At 44.1% G+C, this 9,493-nt stretch overlaps 1 long non-coding RNA gene across 1 annotated transcript; it reads right to left on the bottom strand.

The window, feature by feature from the left end:
- Window positions 1–1,272: 1,272 nt before the first annotated feature.
- LOC120982503 lies at window positions 1,273–6,692 on the bottom strand. Its single transcript, XR_005774907.1, has 3 exons — window positions 6,569–6,692; window positions 4,744–4,748; window positions 1,273–1,287 (listed from the first exon to the last, which is right to left on the bottom strand). It is a non-coding gene; the product is annotated as an uncharacterized LOC120982503 (long non-coding RNA).
- Window positions 6,693–9,493: the final 2,801 nt, after the last annotated feature.

Here is a 9,493-nt window from a genome sequence, read left to right on the forward strand (position 1 = left end):
GCTGTTTTTGGAAGTCCCATAGAATGAATGGAGAGAGCAGTACATGTGCAGCCGTCTCTGTAATCACAGTGGGCACAAGACGAGGCCCCGTACTCGAGAGAGGTGCCAGTTACTGGGCGCTTATAGACCAGACCACTGTGATGATTTTTCAGCCATCTCTTCTCTCTGCAGCGTTTGACAAAAAGACATTGTAGTTTCCTACTTTTCCATCATCCTCACATTTTCTCAACACTCTAAGGCAGGGGTAGGCAACCTCCGGCACTCCAGATGTTGTAAAACTACAACTCCCAGCATGCATACTTTCTCTGCTCTTCTCAGAACTCTCACAGAAATGAATGGAGCATGCTGGGAATTGTAGTTTCGCAACAGCTGGAGTGCCGGAGGTTGCTGACCCCTGCTCTAAGGGCTCATTCACACGAACGTTCATTCGAACGTTAGGGCTCCGTGCCCGTGCTGCGGACAGCAAATTGCATTCCACAATGCACGGGCACCAACCGTGGGGCAGCCGCATGCGGATCGCAGAACCATTTACTTGAACAAGTTCTATCTTTTTTCGGAACGGAAGTACGAAACTCCGTAGTGCTTCTGTAGTGTTCCGTTCCGTTTTCAAGTCAATGGGTCCGCATCCGTGATGCGGAATGCACACGGAAAGGTGCCCGTTTATTGCGGATCCGCATATGCGGTCTGCAATACGGCAGCAGGACACCTACGGTCGTGTGAATGAGCCCTAATACTGTGCCCACTGTGCTGCCCAATACTATACTGCAGAAATAGTCCACCTGAAAATACTGGTACCACACAGATAGTGCCCCCTTCAATAATTATGAGCACACAGTGTCCTAAAAAATAACTGCGCCCAACAAGTCTCCCTGACAGAACAGTGTAAAAATAATTCGGGTCGTTTATAAAACTGGTGTAAAGTAGAACTGGCTTAGTTGTCAATAGCAACCAATCAGAGTCCTCCTTTCATTTTTGACAGCTCCTTTGGAAAATGAATCTGATTGGTTGCTATGGGCAACTGAGCCAGATCTACTTTACACCAGTTTGATAAATGACCCCAATGTCCCCCAAAAATAATTGTGCTAAACTGATACTGTGCCAGGGTGCCCCCACAGTCCTACCAAAAGTAATAATCTGCCAGAGTGCATAGCGTTAACAGTGGCCCCAATAGTAATAATGCTGTCACCCATACTAGTAATCATGTTCCCTGTAGTAATAATTCAACTTATAATGTCCGCCCGCACAAAAAATAACCCCTTACTTTCAGATCAGACCCCCATATCATACCTCAGATCAGACCCCCATATTGGATCCTCAGATGAGACCCCCCATAACAGATCTCCGATCACATCCACAGACCCCCATATCAGATCCTCAGATCAGACCCCCATATCAGAGCTCCATGTCAGACCCCCATATTGGATCCTCAGATCAGATCCACAGACCCCCATATCAGATCCTCAGATCAGACCCCCATATCAGACCCCCATATCAGATACTCAGATTAGACCCCCCCCCCCATATCAGACCTCAGATCAGGGGGCCAGTCACAATTGCGACCACTGTTACTCCACTGCCTCTAGATATATCATAAATGTCCTGATGGGAATACCCCTTTAAGACACCCATATATATTAGAGCAGGGATCAGCAACCTTGGGCACTCCAGCTGCAGTAAAACTACAACTCCCAGCATGCACTCTTTCTTGGCTGTTCTTGTTACTCCCATGGAAGTGAAAGGAGGATTCTGGGAGTTGTAGTTTCAGGACAGCTGGAGTGCCGGAGGTTGCTGATCCCTGTATTAGGGTACTTTCACACTAGCGTTAAAGTTTTCCGGTATTGAGTTCCATCGTAGGGGCTCAATACTGGAAAAAAACGCTTCGGTTTTGTCCCAGTGCATTCTGAATGGAAAGCAATCCGTTCAGTGTGCATCAGGATGTCTTCAGTTCAGTACCTTTTACAGTATTCCAGAACACTTGCTGGATTGCCGGCATTAATTTCCATTTGAAATGTATTAATGCCGGATCCGATACCAAGTGTTCCGGAAAAATGCGCAGACCTTGAGAAAAAGATAAAAACCAGATTTTCCGGATGACACCGGAGAGACGGATCCGGCATTGCAATGCATTTGTCAGACGGATCCGCATCCGGAAACAAATGATATCCGTTTGCATACAGATTTCCGGAAGAGGCAGGCAGTTCCGGATTCTTCTAACGCTAGTGTGAAAGTACCCTTAGAGAGTTGCTTCCCTGACTTTGATATCCTCAATAACATTAATGTATGGCTTGGCTTCCACAGAGTGGAGTGAGATGAGTGGTTGCCGTGCACCTCTGGCGCCGATTATCTCTGTGGGAGCCAAAAAGATTAGTCAGCCTCTTTCACTAATATTAGATTCTTGGGGGATCCACTGCTAACAATGAACCCCCAAAGATAATTACATCAAGGCATTAGACCTTTATTCAAGCCTGTTTTATGGATAGAAATCTATAGCTGTGGGGCGCCATCTAGTGGTGATGAGTGAAGTTGCAGTATCTCATAAATTCCAGCTTATCACTACAGGTTGGAAGTGCTTATATGCCCACCACAACGCCCCCCATGCCCCTCCCAGCACACGTATGACCTCGACTAGTAATAAGGTGGAGGCTGCAGAGGTTTCTGTCTATTAGGATGTTGTATTACTTCTATTACCTCTGATAAGTGATGGGCAGAGGCATCCATTCTCATGATCTGGCAGCAAAGAAGCTACCCGAGTGGTATACAGCCTGGGGTGCCATAGTGGGGTCCACCACTATATGACTGTACCGGGTGGTACCCCCGCTGCTCCTGTATAGGACAACGACTCTCCATACAGGAGATGTGTGTAATGCAGGAGTAATCATGGGTTTGCTATGGCTAACACTATTATGAGAGCACTATCGCGGTTACAGTAAACTCACACTTGGCAGATTTGCTGCAGACATTTGCCCCGCTCATCTTAATGGGGCTGGCAGGAATCTATGTGTTTGCTGCCAAAACAACCCCATTAAGTTTATAGGAAACATTATGGGGGTACCGTGAATGTTACTGTTATGCTTGCTGTAGCTATCACTAATATGGGGGTACTATAACTATCTCTATTATGGGGGTATTATAGCTATCACTATTATGGGGGAACTATGGCTATCACTATTATGGGGGAGTTATGGCTATCACTATTATGGGGGAACTATAGCTATCAATATTATGGGGGAACAATGGCTATCACTATTATGGGGGAACTATGGATATCACTATTATGGGGGAACTATGGCTATCACTATTATGGGGGAACTATAGCTATCAATATTATGGGGGGAACTATGGCTATCACTATTATGGGGGAACTATAGCTATCACTATTATGGGGGAACTATGGATATCACTATTATGGGGGAACTATAGCTATCACTATTATGGGGGAACTATGGCTATCACTATTATGGGGGAACTATAGCTATCAATATTATGGGGGGAACTATGGCTATCACTATTATGGGGGAACTATAGCTATCACTATTATGGGGGAGTTATGGCTATCACTATTATGGGGGAACTATAGCTATCACTATTATGGGGGAACTATGGCTATCACTATTATGGGGGTATTATAACTATCTTTATTATGGGAGAACTAAAACTATCTCTATTATGGGAGAACTATGGCTATCACTATTATGGGAGAACTATAGCTATCACTATTATGGGGGAACTATGGCTATCACTATTATGGGAGAACTATAGCTATCACTATTATGGGAGAACTATGGCTATCACTATTATGGGAGAACTATAGCTATCACTATTATGGGGGAACTATGGCTATCACTATTATGGGAGAACTATGGCTATCACTATTATGGGGGAACTATGGCTATCACTATTATGGGAGAACTATAGCTATCACTATTATGGGAGAACTATGGCTATCACTATTATGGGGGAACTATAGCTATCACTATTATGGGGGAACTATGGCTATCACTATTATGGGAGAACTATGGCTATCACTATTATGGGGGAACTATGGCTATCACCAATTTGGGGGTACTATAGCTATCACTATTATGGGGGAACTATAGCTATCACTATTATGGGGGAACTATGGCTATCACTATTATGGGCGAACTATAGCTATCACTATTATGGGGGTATTATAACTATCTCTATCTATTATGGGGTACCTATGGCTATCACTATTATGGGGGAACTATAGCTATCTCTATTATAGGGGTACTATGGCTATCACTAGGGCTGTGGAGTCAGTTAGCTTTCATAAACGTACATTTTTTATGGCGTTCCCTATGCGGTAAAACTGACTTGTTCCCTTCATTCTCCAGGCATTTATTTCGTTTTTCTGGTGTGTTGATGTCTAAAGAGGCCATGTCAGCATGATCAACCCTAATAAACCAGGCCTACTTTTCTTTTATCTCTTTATTATGATCCTTTAAAATTCCATGAGCTGATCAGAAAGCTTTACGGTCTACGCGTTTCCACAATCTGTCTTAGGGTACTTTCACACTTGCGTTATTCTTTTCCAGCATTGACTTCCGTCCTAGGGGCTCAATACCGGAAAAGAGCTGATCAGTTTTATCCTAATGCATTCTGAATGGAGAGTAATCCGTACAGGGTGCATCAGGATGTCTTCAGTTCAGTCTTTTTGACTTTTCAGGACGGAGATAATATCGCAGCATGCCGCGGTTTTATCTCCGTCCAAAATTCCGGAACACTTGCTGGAATGCTGGATCCGGCATTTTTTCCCATTGACATGCATTAATGCGGCCCCGAGTGTTCCGGCAAAACGGACCTGGCATTGCGGTCTGCGAATGCTCAGACCGCAAAAAATGTGAAAAAAATAAATGCCGGACCTGTTTTTCCGGATGACACTGGAGAGATAGATCCGACATTTCAATGTATTTGTCAGACGGATCCTGATCCATCTGACAAATGCCATCAGTTTGCATACGATCCGGCAACGGAACTGTTGCAAGTGGTAAAGTCCCCTTATTCATGACCATACTGTGTGACCAAATTTTCTAATTTAAAAAACCCTTCACCCACCTCAGACACTCCTCCATTACCATGTGTGAATAATCACTGAATTGTAATCGGGGGTGGGGGGGGGGGGGGGGGGGGGGGGGGGGGGATGGCCAAGATCAAGTGTAGTATCTGTTCTTCAGTTCCGGTCTAGCTACGCTCCCGGATTGTACTCCGACTGTGGTGTCCTTGTCATGGTTGTTGAGCGGAACGGAGAACCACACAGTAACCTGGGTTATGGAGCGTGGATGTAGTATTGGGCACCTATGTGATGTGACCTTTGAGCTCTGCTGGATCGAAGCCATGAGGCTGGGTTGTGTTGAAGGCCCGAAGTCCATAGTGCCCCAGGAGTGATGGCACATTTTGCACAGCACTTTCTTTCTCACAATTTGCGCACACACCTCTATTTGCTTAGCTTCGGCGTTGTAAATATGAGGAATTTTTATAATTCCAGTCGAATGTCCGGGCCGTAACTTTTTCAGGTTTGTTTGTCACTGGATTTTCGAGGTTGCGGCGTCAACCCACTGTCACGGCGGACGTACACTTAGTACAAACGATAACACACCAACCAGGCTCTGGACGAGAGACAGGGGAAGGGTCACCTCCTAGCTTATCCCTGACCTCTTTCCCTGCACTGCTCAGCCCACAGCAGACCTAGATGGTAGGTGTGCTAGTGTCCTCCAGCCTGGGCTAACAAAACCCTGAACTCCCTAAGATGGTGAAGTGGGGAGACAGTTCATTCTGGTCTGGGAAGCTTGGAGGAAGGTTGGCTGTCAGTTCCTGCTCTCTGAGATAAGTGTCATTTCTAGTTCGGTTGTTTGTGTCTTCTATTCCATCCAGGTTCTGTGCGAGTGGACTGCTCCTATCTCCCCACTTCACCATCTTAGGGAGTTCAGGGTTTTGTTAGCCCAGGCTGGAGGACACCTCATACCTACCACCTAGGTCTGCTGTGGGCTGAGCAGTGCAGGGAAAGAGGTCAGGGATAAGCTAGGAGGTGACCCTTCCCCTGTCTCTCGTCCAGAGCCTGGTTGGTGTGTTATCGTTTGTACTAAGTGTACGTCCGCCGTGACACCCACCTTGAGGTTTGGGGGGGGCCATATTGGTTCCTCACCCCCCTGCAAAACCCCTTGGGCACTCCCTTCGGGGAGAGTCTAGACCTTGTTGAAGCTCCTGGCTGATGCCTTGGGTGTCAGCCTAGGCGAAAGCTGGGAGCATAGATGGGCATATCCCCGGCTTCGGCTGAGGGTTGCCATTTGTCCTAGTCCCTTGCAGGTGCCTCCGGGCCCGGAGGGATAGGGAATGGTTTGTGGGGGCCCTTCTCTTATGGAGAGGGATTGCGATACACCGCAACCCAGTGCACGTTTTTGTGTGGCACGGGGTGAGAAAGCACGACTTTGGGCTTTCAAAAAAAAAAAAAAAATCTGCTGTGTTACCTTCAAGTTTGAGATGTCTGAAAGGTGTTTCCTTACTCTGGTTTTCAAACTGTTTGAAGTGCAGCCCACATATTGAGCGTTACAGCTGCTGCAGGCGGTAAATAAATCACATTACTTGTGTTACAGTTTATATATAATTTCATTTTAAATTCTTCTCCTGTAGCACTAGATTTAAAACTATTGCTTATTTTAATAAATTGACAGGTTTTACATACATTAAGTCCACATCTGTAGCAGCCAGTAAGGGCTCATGCACACGACCGTGTGCCCTCTGAGACATACTGTCCGTGAGCGTGCCATATGAAGGTTTACGCAAGACCGTAAAGCTTTCTGATCAGCTCATGGAATTTTAAAGGATCATAATAAAGAGATTGGATTTTATCCGTAGTGCATGTGCTGGATTTTTCCATTTTTTTTCCCAAGAAAGTGTTTCCTTGATCCGAAGGTTCCTTGCACGCCTATGGAGTGGAGCAAGTGAGCTGGAAATATTTTGCTATATAAATAAATATTATTATATGCAGGGGCTAGAATCCTTGGTGCACCACTTTTGTAACACCCCCTGTGCTCTGTACACTCCCCCTCCCCTTGATTGACAGGGCTATACATCAGCATGCTGAGGGCAGAGCTGTGTCTTCACATGTACATATCATATACACTACTTACTATACTACTTATTACTATTACTTACTATAGCCTTACCATGTTGAGGTTTTTATACTTAGAAAGCTAATATACATATTACTGGTTTATTCACAGATACTACTTATTACTATTACTTACTATAGCCTTACCATGTTGAGGCTTTCTATGCTTAGAAAGCTAATATACATATTACTAGTTTATTCACAGATACTACTTATTACTATTACTTACTATAGCCTTACCATGTTGAGGTTTTTATGCTTAGAAAGCTAATATACATATTACTGGTTTATTCACAGATACTACTTATTACTATTACTTACTATAGCCTTACCATGTTGAGGCTTTCTATGCCTAGAAAGCTAATATACATATTACTGGTTTATTCACAGGCACAATATATGACTATAAAGACTCAAGCAACATATATTAGCTTTTTAAGTATAGAAAAACACTCCTTTCAATATGATAAGGCTGTAGCCTGGAGGTAAGTGGTTAGCCTTGCATGTAGATGCCTCAGGAGAGATTTCTAGATTTGTTTTCTTCATAAATTTTTTCTCCATTTAATCCACTATAAAAGGCTATAGTGTTACTATATTGGAAGAGTGGTTTGACTTTTTGATCACTTTTTATTCAATTTTGGGAGTTGAAACAACAAAAAACGTAGAATAGGCCATTTTGATTTTTTTTTTCTCCTGACCCCTGAAATGAACAGAAAGGAGCTGCGCATGTGCGGCCACCCTCCATTCTCCACTATGGGAGTTCAGATAATAACAGTGCCGGCTCAGATGTTTCCGGCAGTCCCATAGCGGTTAATGGAATGGTGGCCACGCTTCTATTCACCATTCCGGGACTTACAGTAATGACCAGAGAGGGCCCGCACTTGCATGGCATGCTCTTCTTCTCTTTAGGGGCCCCATTATGGAGATAGGATCATGTCACAAAGGTGAGACCCATACCTGACATTGATGGCATATCCTAGCTATGCCATCATTGTCTGAGATAGGACAACCCCTTTAATGTTGTATTCCTGTTCTGTCTAGCAGTTCTGAAATGAAAGCAGGCATGCCCAGTAACATAGTTTATATATTACATAGTAACATAGTTAATAAGGCTGAAAAAAGACGTCTGTCCATCTAGGTCAGCCTGGTATCCTGCACGTTCGTGAACCTCCTCTTCTGGTCTTCACTTCTGAGCATGTGCAGCAAAGTTTAAAACATTGTAACTCAGGGCCTTGTCCCTAGTATAAGGAACAGGAGAGAATACAGGAGAGATGAGAACTGATTGTCTATCACCACTAGACAACCGTGCTTATCACTGTTTATAGTATAAAGACAGAGGAGAACATAGGAGAGGTAGGAACTGATTATCTATCACCACTAGAACACCCTGCTTATCACTGTTTATAGTATGACAGAAGAGAACACAGCAGAGGTGAGAACTGATTATCATCACTACAACACCCTGTTATCACTGTTTATAGTATAAGGGATAGGAGAGAGCACAGGAGAGGTGAGAACTGATTATCTATCAGCACTAGAACACCCTGATTATCACTGTTAATTGTATAAGGACAGAGGAGAACTCAGGAGAGAACTGACTGTCTATCACCATTAGAACACCCTGTTTATCACTAATTATATTATAAGAACAGGAGAGAACACAGGAGAAGTGATAACTGATTGTCTTTGACCACTAGAACACCCTGCTTATCTCTGTTTCTAGTATAAGGGAAAGGGGAGAACACAGGAGAGGTGAGAACTGGTTATCTATCATCACTAGAACACCCTGCTTATCTCTGTTTCTAGTATAAGAGACAGGAGAGAACACAGGAGAGGTAGGAACTGATTATCACCACTAGAACACCCATCACTGTTTATAGTATAGGGACAGGAGAGACCACAGGAGAGGCGAGAACTAATTGTCTATCGCCACTAGAGCACCCTGCTGATCACTGTTTAGAATATAAGGGAAAGGGGAGAACACAGGAGAAGTGCGAACTGATTGTCTATGATCACTAGAAAACCCTGCTTATCAGTGATTATAGTATAAGGACAGAGGAGTACTAAGGAGAGAACTGACTGTCTATCACCATTAGAACACCCTGCTTATCACTAATTATAGTATAAGGACAGAAGAGACCACAGGAGAGGTGAGAACTGATTGCCTATCACCACTAGAAAACCCTGCTGATTACAGTTTATAGTATAAGGACAGGAGAGGGGGTACTGATTGTCTATCACTACAGGAACACCCTGCTTATGACGGTTTATAGTATAAGGAGAGGTGAGAACACAGGAGAGGTGAGAACTGATAATCTATCATCATTAGAACACTCTGCTTATCATTGTTTATAGTATAAGGAC

This window comes from Bufo bufo, chromosome 11 (assembly GCF_905171765.1).
Source record: "Bufo bufo chromosome 11, aBufBuf1.1, whole genome shotgun sequence".
Lineage (NCBI taxonomy): Eukaryota > Metazoa > Chordata > Amphibia > Anura > Bufonidae > Bufo > Bufo bufo.